General features: G+C 40.7%; 1 long non-coding RNA gene across 2 annotated transcripts in view; it reads left to right on the top strand.

The window, feature by feature from the left end:
* Positions 1 to 15,047, top strand: part of LOC307108154 — a 40,934-nt gene that overhangs the window by 10,043 nt on the left and 15,844 nt on the right. Inside the window, exons 1-2 of one of the 2 annotated variants that reach the window (XR_013814282.1) lie at positions 55 to 191; positions 871 to 955. This is a non-coding gene — a long non-coding RNA (uncharacterized lncRNA). Of the gene's footprint in view, positions 1 to 54; positions 192 to 870; positions 956 to 15,047 lie in introns of those variants that run through there. The other variant, XR_013814281.1, reaches the window with a different exon arrangement.

The following is a 15,047-nucleotide window of genomic DNA, read 5'->3' as shown; positions in this document are numbered from 1 at the left end:
GTCACCGGGACTTGGAGCCGCGTCCCGGGCCTGGGACCGGGCCAAGCCGCTTAGAAAAAGGGCTTTGGGTCCGCGCCCTGCCCTCTCCCCCGCCCCTGCCCCGCACCCCCCTGCGGAGTCCCCGCCGAGTGGCCTGGCGCAGGTGCCCCAGGCCGTGAGGGGCAGGGGGAAGGCTACGTGGGCATCTGGAGGTAAGTAGGCTCGGGATCAGCCACTTGGGACCGTGCCCCGGATCGCGTGGGCTGGAGGCCTGCCCAGACTCGTCCTTGTTTACAAGTGCAAGGCTGTCTCAATGTCACGCATTCCTAGCCAGAAACTATTTCCAAGAATCTGGGCTCTGGGAGCGCATTGGCTCTTGCTCAGAGCGGGCTTTTACAGTAGCCAGTGAGCGGCCTTCAAAAGTATGGGCTCCTCTGCCATTGGACAGCGACAGGTAGACGCGACCTAAAGAGTTCTTCCAGTGAGAGAACAGCACGCGTCTGGAACTGGAAGTCCTTTTCGCGGAGGCTTGAGAAGCTGCCAAAATACACGAGCTTCCTTGTGGCAATAAAAGGCCATTAGTTTGTTTCTCTCCATTAGGTTTAACTCTGTTGATTAAAAACAACATAAAAAAGGAATCACTTCGTCAGTTGGACTCCCCCTTTTCTTCCTCCCATCAGGAATTTGCTGGCTCTGTTCCGCTGTATGAAATGTCCTTAATCTACATCTTTGCCCAAAACATTCTTTTTTAGCCTTAAATGCCCAGCACGAACTATGAGACCTTCCCTGATGGTTTCTCCCCGCCCTTCCCAATATGGCCTTTGTCGCTTACAACATTATATTGCAGCTATTTATGTTCTTTTTTAAAAAATGTTTTAAAATTGATTTTAGGGAGAGCAGAAGAGAGAGAAACGTTGATGAGCGAGAACCATCACCATCCATCACCCGTCTCCTGCACACCCCCACGGGGGATCAGGTAGGATGGGAATCAAACTAGAGACCTCTAGAGGCATGGGACACACCGCTTCCTCCAGCCTGGACCCCACCCCCTGAAAGACATTAGGGTTGGGACTATGCTGAATGCATCTTTGTGATTCCTACTGTTCAAGCTGGGGAAACATGGGGGAAGTTCCAAATTGCATCTCCACTTGGGGATGGGACTTGATACTACTATGATTTATATTTTTTGTATTCTGAACCCTTTGTTACATATTTGCCTAGCTTGATAAAGCAAAAAAAAAAAAAAAATGTGTTCCAGGAGCCAAAAGACTAAATAAAACTCTCTTGGATGACGCAAATAAAGGTAAAAATCCCTTCTTTTTCCTGGATTACATCCTAAGATCAGAAGTAATAGAAAAGTATGCATTTGCTTTTTCTTGCCATGTGTGTGGGATCTGCAGTAGGCAAAATATTATTATAAAGCATTATACTCTTGCTGGGGGAAGGTCAATGGGGAAAAAGGAGATATATATACTACTATATGTAATACTTTAAACAATAAAAAATAAAAAAATAAAAAGAATTATACCCTTTCATCTGCAGAGGAAAGACAGTGGACATGATACATTATAGTTCTACTTTAGGAAAACCCCATTGAGTTCTTGGCCTGGCTTACCCAGCACTATTGCCCTGTGTGTTGGGTGATGATTAAAGGTCAGGTGAAGTCTTATGATGTTCACAGAGATGGCTAAGGACTAAATGTGAACTACAGTCCGTCACCAAACTTGTGTCTCCATGTCAACCCATCCACTAATATCAGGTTACTCTCACCATGAGCTCCATTCTTTAATGTCATTCCATGATGGGAACTATTGTTATAATTGGCAACATTTATGGTAGCTGGACTGGAAGAGCAGGTCAAATGGTTTACCCAGTTGGCTAAAACACTATGTATTACCGGTATCCCCTGCTTTCCGAAAGTTCGTGTTACGTCACTTTGTTTTTATGAAAGACCTGTAGCTGTGTTCTCTAATGGAAAGAAATCCGAAGAGGATTTTCACTTTTATGAGAAAAAGGGAAAAGCAAAAATAGCATTCCGTGTTTGCTCCCTAGCAAGCTGTATAGAGGCAGCACGTACCCGGAGCAATTTCCCCAGAAACTACGCTTGAGCATCTCAGCATCAAGCTGCCATCGCTCTGAACTGTGTCTGTGAACATCTGTGCTTAACCGTAACTTATTTTGTACATCTGCTAGGAAGATGTGTCCTAAGGTGCCAGAAAAACCTAAGAGAGCCTATAAGGGTATTATGCTTAGCGTAAAACTGGATGTCATGAAGTGGATTTGGTATGATTTGGTAGGCTATTTTTGGGTATGGGAACTCTTAAAGATTTTTCCATATAAGTTAACAGTAATTGCTTTTTTGCTTTATGCCACTTCAGCTTTCAAAAGGTTTCATAAAAATGCTCCACTTTTGGGTAGCGGGGGGAAACCTGTGCCATGATTAGCATGTGACCAGGAAGAGATGTATTTTCAGGCTGGCCACAGATCTTGGAGGTGATCCAGTTGCTACAGAAATAAAGCAAAGGGAGTTATTTGGGGGCAATGGGTATGGACAAATCTGTGCATTCATTTGAGTAAAGGTAAACATGAGAGGACTATCAAATGATTTGGTGCTAATGAAGCATCCATCTTATATAAAAACTGCTGTTTGAAATTTTAACCCTGCTATTTGGCTTCTGTAAATGCTTGCTTGCTTAAATAATAAGGAAAATAAAAGACTACTCCCACTTCAGAGAGGCCATTAAAGCTTCCCCGGACAAAATTATCAGTGCTGGCACCAGGCCAGGCCTCTGGTTGAGGTGTCAAGGCCCCAGCACATAGGGGCTCTTTAAGAACTTGCAAAGGAGGCCGGAAACACCCCATATTTGGGAGACAAAGAAGGTAAAAACATATAAATAGGGAAAATTCCTCCATGTTGGGGCCCAGAATTTGAGAGACATTTTCCTCTGGACCCGCACGTAATAAATGTAACTCCATCTCTCTGGTATTGCTTGGTTCTTCTCCGGTTTTCTGTAACACTAATGGTCAGGGGGGAGTACTAAAGCTCCCCCCCTGTACACAGTGCTCAACGCAGCATCTCTGCTAGAGGCACCAAATTTCTGAAATGTTCAGGGGCATGCGTGCCTAGTGTTAAATGAATTCTACCCAGCTTGCCAGGCAAAATCTAGTAGCATAAGGCCACTGGCAGAGTTTTAAAAGTGCAAGTCGCATTTTGCCAGAGGGCTGGGCATTTGCAATTTGATAAAATACATCTAGACCCTTAAAGAGATACCTATTCAACCTTTCCACCTGTAGGAACGTATTTCAAGGGAGCAACTAAAAATCTATGTTAATATACACATCCAGGTTGCCACCTTACTTCTCAAACTAGAAGAGTTCTCTGGTTTTGGGGGTGAGGGTGAGAATAAAAGTTAAAGGGAACTTGACAATAGCTCATATGAACCCTAAGAGGGGGTTAGTGTATGGGTCCTAGAACTGTAAGTGAGTTTCATGGATCTGAGTAAACAGAAAATCTAAATCTCAGATTTCCCAAACTTGCGTAAACACTTTTGGCTTCTTCTGTGGGTCACAATCTAGCTGCTCAAATGAGGGAGGGGGTCATGGGTTTATAGGAAATATTGCCAGGAAACACATATGATTAATAATTTTAATATTATATGCACAAACATATGCATAACATATGTAGAAAGAAAATGCCAAGAATGTTCATAGTGGTAATTTTGGGGTGGTAAAATTATCAGCATTTATATTTGCTTTTTTATGCTTTTCCAAATGTTAAAGAATGAAACATGTATAGCTTCTTATTTATAAGGAAAAGAAATGTTGTTTTTTCAAAAGTTAAAATGAAAATAGATGTATAAAAAGAACAGGCAGAAGAATCTGGCAGATATCTGTTCAAAACAGGCTTCTGACCAAATTGGAAGGCAGAATCAGGACAGGGAAGTGGGTCAGTTGCTCTTCTGCCTTCTGTTTCTAACCCCTCTGGGCATACCAAGAAGCTTGGAGACTCCAGACCTGAGGAGCCCGAAATCAGGCCTTTCTCTTCCTTATCATTCCTGCCTTTGTCTTCTGGAGACTGACATTGAGCTACCTGTCAGCTGAAACAGTTCTGTGGCTTTTACCTGGTCTCTGATTGCTGATCATTGCCTAGATTTCCTGAGATTATCACCAAGTGGAACATGTCTTTTCCTCCTGAACACACACACACACACACACACACACACACACACACACACACACTCCAAATAGAAATCTCTTACTTCGAAAATTTCAAGTTTTGCTCAAGTCCAGCCTTGGTTTGTATGACACTGACTGGCTGCCTTAGACAACATTTTCTGGTGTTCCATATAATAAAAGAAACGCAATCAGGCACCAGGTCATCTGGAAGGCAATTTTAGAGGTCACTTCCTTTGGTGATTTCTTTGCTTAACCCAGTGCAGGGGGAAACTGTATTTCCATCCCACTGAATATCCGCTTAAAAATGGAAACATTTAGTCACTTATACTAGTACAAACATTCCTTACTGTCTGGTGAATTCAATCGATGCATGCATACTAGCCTATTAGAATGTGCAATGCTCCATATGCTTAGCAATAAAAGGGCAGATACACTGATGTCACACTAAAATCTTCTGTTTGTTTGAAAACACTAGTTTCAGCAAGTACATGTTGTGCAAGTGATTGGTTCCTCTCCAGCTGTGGCTGGCACCACCACCAATAGATGGTAACATCCCCTCCTGTCCTGTCTGGTTTGGCCTCCGGATTCTTCTCAACCTAAGCACTCTGGAGATCAGTGAGTCAGCGAATCCAGTGTGGGAGATGCAAACTCTTGTTTTTCTTGGGCTGCAGGTCCAAACCTCCATCTTATGCCCTGAGCTGCCTTTAGTGACACTGTTACCAGCAAATAGGAAAGTCATTCATTCAATCCAACGCTCCCACTTGCAGAGGGAAAACTGAGGCAAAGGACCATGAAGTCCCCTAACTCACACAGCTACTCTCCAGATTCAACATAAATCTTGGGCACACGCCTCTGAGGCTTGGGATGTCTACGATTTGTTTTTTAGCCTTTCAGACACTTTAGAACTCAGAATGCCTGCTCCTCCTCTTGGCCAAAACCAGGCCACTGTGTGAAGCTGAGTTTGAAAACAAACCAAAAAGATGCTGGGAACTCAACAGCTTGTTTCTTCAAGAACACTGATTATTTTTTGCCCTCTGGGGTCCCCTCATACATAGGGCAACAGTGAGACTTAGAGAGGAAACTAGACTATCTTTAGGTTTTACAGTAATAACAACAACAACAAAAAAAAAATACACTTTTTCCCCCGCTTACTCCTTTCACTTTGAAAATAAACTTGAGGATCTGACAGTGCTGAGTTTGGGTAACATGGTTATGTTCTTAATTGAAGAAAAGGGCCTGGCTGACTCTTGGTAGTTGGTGCTGAGCCCAAAGAGGAAACGTGTGGGGCTCCCCTTCTGTGTTCTTTCTTCACCCCTTTCATAGTAGGATTCTTCCCCCTCTTTTTTCAACAAAGAGGCACCTCAACATGCACTGTGTCTGGAAAACAAAAGGGCTGTTTTCCTTTGCGATGGCACTAATTCATAGACTCGCTTCTTGGTTAAAAAAAAAAAACCAAGGAAATGATTCTCCCTCACACAGTTTTCATCAGCATTGTGTTGGAAGGAAGAAACTTAGCTCGTCTTGTAAAAGCTAAGCAGATGCTGGGCTTGGCCGGGCAAAGTGGGTGAAAGGTCAGTCCCACACCCACAGCTGGGCCGCACTGCCTGGAGGCGGAGCCAAGGAGGGGAAGTTTAGTAGGTGAAGGGTCATTGCTATGAAGCGGTCTCTTTTCCACCCATGAGCTCTCAGGCCTGTGGTTTCTGTTCATGGAAAGAAAGCTCACTAGGGGAAAGGTCACACAGACCAGAGGCAGCTCTGTGATTGCCCAGCTCTATAATAAGCCAGGCTGTGTCCGAGGCAAGAGGCCAAGCCTGAGGGTTTCCGGGCCTTTAGGAATTCTGCTGCTCAAGTGGAAAAACAGGTCATAAAGTGCTTTAAAGATCATCCTGTACTGACTATGGCTCCGTGGTAAACAACCTGGTGACTGGAAAACGTATGTTACGGAAAACAGCTTTACCAGAAGAGATTCTTTTAAAAAGTGTATTGCAGTAAAGGGACTTGATGGTTTTCTATTAGTGTCTCTAGACGACAGCAATGATCATTTTTTTTCTTTTCTTCTTTAAATTACCTGACAGTTTTATTTATTTATTTTTAAATTTATCTTTATTGTTGAAAGTATTACAGAGGTCCGCTTTGTTTTTTGTTGTTGCTGTTTTCCCCCACATTGACCCCCTCCTCCCGGCACCCACCCCTCCCAAGCCTTTGCCACACTATTGTCTGTGTCCATGGGCTATGCATATATGTATATAAATTCCCTGGTAAATCTCTCTCCCTTACCCCCACCTTCCCTCTGAAATTCATCCGTCTGCTCATGGTTCTATGTCTCTGGATCTATTTTGTTCAGCAGTTTATTTTGTTCATTTAGATTCCACATATGAGTGAGATCATGTGATACCTATCTTTCTCTGACTGGCTTATTTGGCTTAGCATAATGCTCTCCAGGCTCATCCATGCTGTTGCAAATGGTAAGAGTTCTTTTTTACTGCTGAATAGTATTCCATTGTGTAAATGTACCACAGTTTTTTTTAATCCACTCATCTGCTGATGGGTACTTGATGCTTCTAAAACTTAGCTATTTTAAATTGTGCTGCTATGAACGTAGGGGTGCATATATTCTTTCTGATTGGTGTTTCAGGTTTCTTAGGATATATTCCTAGAAGTGAAATCACTGGGTCAAATGGGAGTTCCATTTTTAATTTTTTGAGGAAACTCCATACTATTTTCCATAGTGGCTGCACCAGTCTGCATTCCCACCAGCAGTGTACTAGGATTCCCTTTTCTCCACATCCTCGCCAGCACTTGTTGTTTGTTAATTTGTTGATGATAGCCATTCTGACAGGTGTGAGGTAATACCTCGTTGTTTTGACATTTGCATCTCTCAGATGATTAGTGACTTTGAGCATTTTTCATGTCTCTTGGCCGTCTGTATGTCCACTTTGGAGAAGTGTCAATTTTTTTTTCCTTTGCCCATTTTTTTAGTGGATTGTTTGTCTTCCTTTTGTTAAGTTGTATGAGTTCCTTATATATTTTGGAAATTAACTCCTTATCAGATGTATCACTGGAAAATATATTCTCCTATGGAGTGGACTCTTTTCACTTTTTTGATGATTTCTTTTGCTGTGCAAAAGCTTTTTATTTTGATGTAGTCCATTTGTTTATTTTCTCCTTAGTTTCCTTTGCCCTAGGAGCTGTATCAGTAAACATATTGCTACCAGAGGTGTCTGAGATTTTGCTGCCTGTGGTTTCTTCTAAGATTTTTATGGTTTCACGACTTACATTTAGGTCTTTTATCCATTTTGAGTTAGTTCTTGTATATGGTATAAGTTGGTGATCTAGTTTCATTTTTTTTTGTATGTACCTGTCCAGTTTTCCCAACACCATTTATTGAAGAGACTATCTTTACTCCATTGTATTCTCTTGCCTCCTTTGTCAAATATTAATTGAGCATAATGGCTTGGGTCAGTTTCTGGGGTCTCTGTTTTGTTCATTGATCTATATGCCTGTTCTTGTGCCACTACCAGGCTTTGAATACAGTGGCTTTGTAGTATAATTTGATATCTAGTATGATTTCTCCAACTTTGTTCTTCCAAAAAATCCAAGAGGAAGGAACACTTCTAATCGCTTTTTACAAGACTAGCATTAGCCTAATTCCAAAACCAGATAAAGACACTACAAAGAAAGAGAATTACAGGCCCATATCCCTGTTGAACATAGATGCTAAAATCCTCCACAAAATATTAGCAAATTGAATTCAGCAATTCGTTAAAAAGATCATGCACCATGACCAAGTGGAATTTATTCCAGGGATGCAAGGCTGGTACAAAATTTGCAAATCAATAAATGTGATACATCACATAAACAAATTGGAAGACAAAAATCACATGATCATCTCAATTGCAGCAATGGTTCTTAATTCTGGCCATACATTAGAATTACCTGGAGCGCTCTTACCAATGACTTGTGTTTGGAACCAGTTCAATCAGAATCTCTAGTTAGGGACCCAGGCATCGTAATTTTTATAGAGCATCTCCGGCAGGTGGGTCTAAAGGACAGAATTACTTTAGAATCTTTACAACATGGATATTTCAAATGACTCCAGTTTAAGACAGAAATTCTCCATGTTCTAGAGCAGTGCTTTCTAGATTATGGATCTTGGGCTAATGGGTCATGAAATCAGTTTAATGGGTCACAGACAGCATTAAAATGAGACAGAATAGAGAAGAAAAAGAAAACATGCTGGTGCCGAGTGAGATTTTTTAGAGGGAGTCAGACTTTTGTTTCAGATCTATCTGGATCATGATGTAAGAGGGTCACTATTCTAGATTCTAGAAATAAATGCTTTGCTGCCTTGAGCTCCCATAGCATTGTTCTAATTCAAAGTGGCCAGTGGCTTTGTAAACAGTTTTGCTGATTCCACCGGATGTTGTGACTGTGAAATGGGAAGCCTGCCATGATATTATTTCGAAATGTGCTGTGTAAACATTGTTGCTCCCAGATGATTCTCAGAATTGGTTCAGTAGGAGTATTTCCTCTTGAAACTTCAGGGATGTGAAGGGTGGTCATGCCCAATAAACATCCCAACGTGAATTAATGGTAAAATTCTAATGAGAAAGAAGTTGCTTGCTTACAAGTCTGAGGGAATCTTGCCCACTTGAAGAAATCTGAGCTAGCAAAGAAGGAGCTATGAAACCCTTCTGACCTGTGTTATTACAGGGTGGCAAATGGGCTGTCACTACCAATGTCTAGAATCAGACCAATGGTAGGATTCAGACTCTGAGGAGAAGGGGCGTCTCCACTGGGGATGCTGAGCAAAAGAATAGAGAGAGGATCATTGAGTTCCTATTTGAGAGCAAACCAGAAATTATATGGAGGGAATAGTAACAGTGACGAGGGACTCCAATTTTCTGGTGGCTTCTCTTTCCCTTAATTGGCGTCCTTTCTTCTTCGTTTTTTTTATTTTTATCTTGATTTTCTTTTAAATTAGTGCTTCTGGCTTAGGCTACTTCCTTGGCTGTTAATGGACACTATGTTTTAGGATGGGAGCATCAATTTGAAAGGAAGTGAGAGGCCACAGACACACAGGGCTGGGCAAAAGGAGGTTTACAGTTGTATTATTAATTATTATTATTAATCTACTTTTGCCCAGAGTCTCAGAATGACTGAGGTTTCCTCATTTTATCTTGATATCTTGACACAATGATTAAGGAAACCCTTATTATTCATTTGCCTCTACATCAAGGAGGAAGAATTAATATAATGTGCCCTTTCCTTTAGAGAAAGCTGTCTAATGGTTTAATCTACTAGTTTCAACATTTTGATTTATGAAAGAATTGCTTTCAGTGACTGGTCGTGTTTATCCTTCTTTCTTAAGAAAGGAGGATTTGCTATATTCTGGAAACCAAAGGAATAATTAAGGCTAATTTCTCTATGGACCTTAGAAAAAGTGGCAACAAATAATGGATTTGTCCTTCAGAAAATGTTTCAAGCAAACATCTTATCAGTCAGGTGTCAGCTACAAATCCAGTTAAGAGGACATCAAGCCAGCCAAGGGCAATTTTTCTCATTAAAATAGTGTTTAAACTGTTGTTTCCAGGTGGCATAGGAGACATACCAGACGAATAACACCTGAAAAGAGAATTGGTGAAGTATTGATTTTTCATCAGTCGAAAAGTTTACTAAGCAGATGAAAAATAATTTGCCTTCACAGTGACATTTTCCTAAGGGCTGCAGTAGTCAAAGGCATTGTTTTTCTTTAAACACTCAAACTTTAATTACCAGAAAAGGTCAGCGTCAAAACCAAGGACATGTTGGTAAATTAGAGGTCACATCAGAAAAATAAATTCATTTTGGTTTGGACAGATTTTTCATCTTGTCTCTAACCTCCCCCATCAACTTCTCCCCTTCCCCACATGACCATACCATTCTGTGTTCACACTAATGTGATTTGGGGATCTCAATAAATTTTCTATTTCTACCACGAAGTGAGCTTGTTCACTTGAAAAGGGAAGCAGTATTTTATAACAGAGAAGGATAGGTTGAAGGCATGGAGACCCTGGGTTCTGTGTTTCTTTTGAGACTGACTCATCGACAGATCCTGAAGAAAAAAAAATCATTTGCTCTTTCTATGTCAATAAAGATTAATTGTTGTTGCAGATGACCTGTAAGGTGCATTCTACTTCTTAAATCTCGTTTGTCCATCAGTGATTTAAAGTTCTCACTGAATGAGTAATTGTTGCCTTTTCCACACTGACAAGGAATCTTTGCTAAGAGTTCATTTCATATAAACACCTTCTCCAAGTAGGGACATCCTTACAGTGTCCCGGACCAATGGACATCTCATCACTACTTGTTTTGATCTCTGGAAGAACTAAAAATAAATCCTGCCAGGGCTGGCCACGTGATTTTGGTCCAACTTCTTCTTGAGTGTTCTCAAATGGGGTTTGGTATCTTGAGTGAGTGCTTTAACTACAAGAACATGGGGGCAGGTGCTGGTCACTTACAGTGACCTCTGCAGGGCTTTTGGCTGCTCTGTCTCAGGGAGCTCCCTTCATCCTTTCTGAGCTCGATCCTCCCACATCCTGAGGGGTTTGTGAACAACTTTTCATTCTGATTAAGATAGTACTGCTTAGGCACCATCAGAGCTTTTAAAAATAGGCTAGACGCTAGCAGTCAAGATGCCTGAATGACATGCCATGAAAGTTTCCCACATATTTTAGAGGCAACTGCCTTTAATGCTTGTGTATGCTTTTCCCCAGACTTTAGGTGTTCTTCTTTTGCCATCATTCCCAGACCTCTCACCATCTTGTAAATCTACAGTGGTACTTAATGGTCTTCTTACTTCTTACTGTTCTTGACACCATTCTCTTAATGTAGTGTAGACTAGGGTTGAATTGCCTTTTAATGCTGCAACCTTATATTTCTGGTTGAGCTTATTGTCAACTAAAACTCCAAAGCCTGCTCTCCTCTGTCCCACACAAAACATATACATTTAACTATTGAATTTTCAAAGCAAATGGAGTTCTTTTTAATCTCATCAAACTTGCCTATTCAGTTCTTAATAAATTAAATTTTTTTTTTTAGTTTGTGTCACCTGAAAAATTGACAATCCTTTTTTGCCACTTGACCAAGTGGTTTATAAGAATAGAATCAAGGATCCAGCTCTTTGGAAGAACCCTTAAAAACTGGTTTCGAAAAGAAATGGAATATAACACCAATTTTGCAAGATGCAGTTGAAAAAAAGAGTACCAGGCTCAAATACATTTGAAAAAAATGCTACATACTGAGTCACTCCTCTGTGATTTAAAATAAATATTGATGATTAAAAATTCTAAGAAACTTTCCTTCACAGTGACATTGATCAACTCATTAAGCAATTCCCAAACCGTGTTCTGCTAGGTATCCCGTGACCAAGTAACTTAAGAAAGGGTGGCATAAATAAATATTTACTTTCCACAGGACTTTCAGAACCATATTTATGCTAATGTATAATGTGAATAGATAGGTAGGCTGAGTCTTTCTACAACCTACTGACCCACAGATACCTTTTCTTCACAGAGCATCTTTCAGGACAGGTATAGTAAATGTAGTAAAACCATGCCAGGGAATATGTTGGGGCTATGGTTGTGATAGCTCCATGACTGCCTAGCTTTCCAGTCTCAAATGTTGCGAATTAATCTGATAAAGGATAGATCTCCACTAGTGCTATAAGCAAACATTAAGACCACGTTTTGAAAGAGGCCAGTTTTTAAAGATACTATACGGAGGGTAAGGTATTTGCGTAGAATCATCTAGCCCTCTTCCTTTAGGGAGGCGATCTTTCTTTCCCCACTTGAATGAGAATTGGGGTTCTCTGGAACTTCTCTTTCACCCTTTCATGGGTAAGAGATGACTCCGGATGGGGTAATGGGGGAATTATTAAGAAGAATGCATCTTTCTGTCATTTTTCTCTCTAGCCTTTTAGATGGGCCATTAGCAGCAGAACATTGTTTTTCTCAGATTGTTGCCTAGTAGCATAAACTTGGTTAAAGCTGTCCTGCTGGCATTCTAGAAAAGGGTTTCTTTTACCGGTGTTTGTCATTCAGCTGCTGAAATTCACACTGGGTGAAACTTGGCATGACAGCTCTCAGCTCAGTTGCAACTTAGAAGAAAACAGACTCTGCTTTGCTTAAATTGTTTTCGATTGACTGGGTAAGAATAAATTAAAGGTTCTTGTAGGTAATAGCTTCTGAATTCAATTAAAATTATCATCAGGCAGTTGTCTTTTTTCCCCCGAAAGTACAGAAGTGATTTGAGCTACTTAATTGATTTTCTTATGAAGTTTTTTGACTGACAGATTTAGCCTAATTCTTCCTCGACATTTTCACTCACAGCAATATAGCAACAGAAAATGGGTATTAGAAAAATATTTTAATTATCCTGCTATGGTAAGAATCTCAGAGCTATAAAATCTTAAAGGTCAGTCAATCCATCTCTTCATTTGTTTATTCATTCAAACTTGGATTCATTGATCAACATTTACCTCTTAGTTTGGGCCAGGTTCACTGCATGCGTTCAATATTTATTGTATTTGGGATTCTTTTGTTTGCAAATGACCGTGGTTTACTAGTCTGTAAGTGTCAGCAGGCTGGGCCATGTCTGTTTTATTTATTTCAGGATAGTAGGTAGTAAGAATAGTGGATGGTGCATGGTAGACTTTTAATAAGTAGTTGGTGGAAGGAAGGAAGGGAGGGAGGGAGGGAAGGAGAGAGGGAGGGAGGGAGGGAGGGAGGGAGGGGGAGAGGGAGGGAGAGAGAAGGAGGAAGGAAAGAAGGAAGGAAGGGAGGAAGGAAGGAAGGAAGGAAGGAAGGAAGGAAGGAAGGAAGGAAGGAAGGAAGGAAGGAAGGAAAATTAACAAGAGCAGAGATCATGATATGTTTTGTGCACTGCACTCCTTGGGCAGGATAAGGCTGGGAACACACATAGCCAAATTCTTCTCTTCTTTGTTCAATACAGGTCGAGGGAAATTTCACAAGATGTTCCCTCCCCCCCCCCACCCCCACCGCAGCAATGTAGGCAGGTCATGGTTTTTAAATCAAAAGGGGAATTTGTAGGGTGTCACACTATGCCTTAGAGCAGTGGTTCTCAACCTTTCTAATGCCGCGACCCTTTAATACAGTTCCTCATGCTATGGTGACCCCCAACCATAAAATTATTTTCGTTGCTACTTCGTAACTGTAATTTTGCTACTGTTAATGAATCGTAATGTAAATATCTGTGTTTTCCGATGGTCTTAGGCTCTACAGCAGTGGTTCTCAACCTGTGGGTCAAAAAACTAGGACCAAAACTTAGGAACCACTAGCAGGGTCGCCTAAGACGATTCATTAACAGTAGCAAAATTACAGTTATGAAGTAGCAACGAAAATAATTTTATGGTTGGGGGTCACCACAGCATGAGGAACTGTATTAAAGGGTCGCGGCATTAGAAAGGTTGAGAACCACTGCCTTAGAGGGTCAGGCTCTATTCTGAATATGTGAGAGGATGTAGCTGTGCATGGTGGTAAGGGGTCTAGACTCAGAGGTAGGAGTCTGGAACCCTATTCCATCTCCACCTATAATTCATTTTAAGACTATGGGCAACTTGCCTAATCACCCTGCACCTCTGTTTTTTCACCTCAAAAACTGAGGATAATGATGACAGGAATACTTGCTTCATTGAGTTCTGTGATGCTAACATGTGCATCTATGTGAATGAGCTGACAAAAAAAATAATGTTATTTGCAAGTAATTTGTACGGATAGTACGGATAAGAATTGGGACAATTTTGCTGCTTCAACCACCACCAAAATGAGACCTAATTGACAAAAAGAGGCACTGTGAGAGAAGTTAAACCCAGGCTATACATATTCTATGATTCCATCAATATCAAATTCAGCAAAACTAAACTTTAGTGCTAAAAGGTCTGAGGCATGTAGGAAGGGGCATGAGGGGCTGTTGGTTGGTAATTACATGGGTAGTTACATGTGATAATTAATTGACCTGTGCATTTATGTTTTGCACCTTTTCTTTGTGTTATGCTTCAATAACAAAAGTTTAAAATATGATACAGAAAATGATTTTTAGAAACCACTCAAAATTCAATCACTCAGATATAATCACTATAAGTGGTCTCTGCTCTTCTAAATTTCTTTTTACGTACAGGTACATCTATATAGACACTAGCCTTGTCCCCTCTCAAAAATACCCACAAAACATTTATAAATATATAAACATAGTAGCTACATATATAGTATTGTTTTATAATCTTTTTAAAAAATAAAAATCTTTTTTTAATGAGGTAAAGTTCCTTTTATTAAAGTTCCTGGCTCAATGACCTGACTCATTGCCTCAAGCCTGATTCTCTTCTGCAGGTCACACTGTTTACTTTTTCCCTTTTATCTTGTGGGGGACGACTGGTTTCATAGCATACCACCTTCTGAGCATTGACGTCAGTGATCTGATGGCTTCCTTGCAGTTGGCAGAGATCAGCTCAGAGTCCTATCACTCATCCACTTGAACAGTCACAAACAGAAAGACAAGCAGACCCCTTTCCACTCCTGCGCTATATTTATTCTTAGCTCTCTGCTGAGACTTGGCAACTGCCAGTGGAACCAGAAGATATTTTGTTTGGACTAGGTCAACAGTCATCCTCTGAGATTTTCATCTGTCTTTTTTGTTACGGTGCACTGGTCTCTGTTCCAACATTCCATCTGAATCATAAATGGCTTGGAACACTCCATCTTGATAAATGACCTGGAGAGCTGAATCACTGGCATTTATTTGCTTTGAAATTCACATTTAAATTCAATCATTTTAATAAAATGACATTGACATATGCCTATCAACATTATTTTCTTAGTTGCAGCATATGAATGTCG

The sequence above is a fragment of the Cnephaeus nilssonii genome (genome assembly GCF_951640355.1).
Source record: "Cnephaeus nilssonii genome assembly, chromosome: 12".
Taxonomy (NCBI): Eukaryota; Metazoa; Chordata; class Mammalia; order Chiroptera; family Vespertilionidae; genus Cnephaeus; species Cnephaeus nilssonii.
Note: the sequence above shows the minus strand (reverse complement) of the source record. Positions and strands in the feature narration are given on the sequence as shown.